A 2,489-nucleotide genomic window follows, 5' to 3' on the forward strand; every position below is an offset into this window, starting at 1 on the left:
GGGGGAGGGTGCTGGGGCCGGGGTGGCCCAGCCAGCACCTATCATCCCCCCCCCGAGACCCAGAGGGGTTGGGGAGGGAACCCAGGCATCCCACTGTGGGCACCCAGCCCTGTGTTACCCCATGGGAGAGGACTTGCTGTGGGGCTCCACCGCGCTCTGATCCACGCTCTCCTCCGTCCGCAAAAAAACCCCGGGGGGTGGAGCCGCTCCTCTGTGGGCAGTGGGGGAGCGCAGCACTGGGAGGGGGGGTCAGCAGGACCCTGGGGGTGGGGTAGGTTTGGGGTGCCACTTGCATCACCCCCTCACCCAGGGAAGTCCTCATCCTGCCACCCCTCGCGTGGGTCCAGGTGCTCCCCAGTGGCCGTCACCGCGGCCATCCTTGCTGCTGTCACCAGCCCCAGCTCACCCTGGGGTGCTCTCACCCGCAGCAGCTCAGCACCAAACCACACTCATTTCCCACCCCACTTCCAAAACGAAAGCGGATCTGCAAACAGGTATGTCTGGCTGCGGGGAGGTGGCTCAGATGCTCTGTGGGCACCGCAGTTGCAGCCCTGCTCAATCCTCTACAAGACCTCGGAGACTCCCAGCACCAAGGCTTCTCACCTCTCTGGGGAGCCTCTCCAGCCCTGTGGCTCTGCCGTGGTGAAGGCTGCTGGTGATGGCACAGGTACCTCATCCAAACTGGTTTGGCCACATTCACAGCCAGGAGAAGCTACAGCTCATTGGGGCACGACCAGTTTCCTCTTGGCTGGGCCGAATCTGGGGGTTCAGCCTCCCCGAGCCCCCCTGTGTCTGTGCAAGGGGGCTCCAAAAGACTCCTCTAACTCACGGACCTATTGTCAGGGAGGTTTTCCTCCAGGAAAACAGGGATGCCCCTTGGAGTGAGCTGGGCAGCACTGGACCTGTCCCAGAAGAGCAAAGAACATACACATATAGACACGTTGGCAAAACCCACCCGTTTTCACGTGTCTCATGCGAGGGATTCAGCTCTCAGCCACGTTCCCACCCGTTACAGCTTTCTATTGTGGCACTTCAGGCTTAGGAGCAGAAGCTGGATGTTTGCACTTTGGGATCTGGTTTCTGGGATACCTGAGAGCGCTGCCCAAAGTGGCCGTACACAGATGGAGGTTTAGGTGTCCAAGAAAGGGTGGATTGCTCATGGCACCGTTCTGGCGAGCAGCACATGTAGGGTTAGTTTCCATCTGGAGGGGGTTTGGGGTGCGTGTTCGTTCCTGCCTTGATTTCTCACTCTCTTTCTCAAGATGCTTTACTGACTGTCCGGGGCTGGGAAGGGAGTGACCACGTGCAACACGGAGGCAATGGAGAAGTGATGGGTTTGTAGAACTGGAGTGAGGAATTCCATGGAGCAGGAATTCCTTCAGGCTCCCGGAGCTCGAGGACAGACTGAGCAGCGGGTAACGTGAAAGGTGGCAACTAACTTCAGGAGGAGGAAGCAGGTGTCATTTTGACAGGACCAGCAAAGCAGAAGATGATTGTGTTCCTACAGGAATTTGATTCATGATAACACTAAAAATCCCCCCTGAGACACGAGCCCGTCCCCGCAGAGACCCTGACTCATGGGACGTGTTGCTCCCTCCGAGGAACACGCATCCTGCTCTCCCCATTCCACACAACACCTATTCCATGTGCTGAGCCCCAGCTGAGCCCCGAACCCCTGTGTGCTGTGGGATGGCTCTGGTGGCCCAGCGCTCCTGGGCAGAGCTCTGGTCCTCTGGCTGCAGGAGCCCGGCTCCCAGCACACACACACAGTGCTTGGTCTCTGTTTCAAGCCCCCCAAATGCAGCATTGGGCTCTCTGGGGACCCCCAAGCTGGGCTGAGGGACCCTGGTGCCAAGCACCCAAAATGCAGCACTTGGGCTCAGTTTCTGAGCCCTGTGTTGGGCCACATGAGCCTGTTCCCAGGCTCCAGAACCTGGCACTTACTCTCCGTTTCTCAGCTCTGCCAGCAGCCCCATGAGCCCATTATTCAGCCCCCTCAAAACACAGCATTTAGTCTCATTGCGTGCCTCAAATCACAGGACTTAGTCTCTCTTTCTGATCCCTAAATCTGGCCATATGAGACTTGTTTTGAGCCCTCAAACGCAGCACTTAAGGGTTTTTTTGTGTTAGCCCTGGAGCTGGCCAATGGCTCTGGAGTCAAGCCCCCCAAATTCAAGAATTGGTCTCTTCCTATGGACAAAGGAGCGTGGTTTTGAGCCCCCCAAAATGCAGGACTTGGGTTTCTGGTGTTGAGCAGCAAAAGGCAGGACTTGGTCTGTGTTTCTGAGCCCTAACACCAGCCCAATGAGTTCCATCTACGGGACTTCGTTTCTCAGCTCTGAACCTGGCTGCAACACACATGACTTGGGCTCTGTTTGAGCCCCACAGCTGCCCACAGGAGCCAGGTTCCAGGCTCCAACACGTGGGGCTTGGTCTCCATTTATGAGCCCCAAATCTGGCTTTAGTGACCCCCGTAACCGCCCGGGAAG

Source organism: Nestor notabilis, unplaced genomic scaffold (genome assembly GCF_000696875.1).
Source record: "Nestor notabilis isolate BGI_N333 unplaced genomic scaffold, ASM69687v1 scaffold19722, whole genome shotgun sequence".
Lineage (NCBI taxonomy): Eukaryota > Metazoa > Chordata > Aves > Psittaciformes > Psittacidae > Nestor > Nestor notabilis.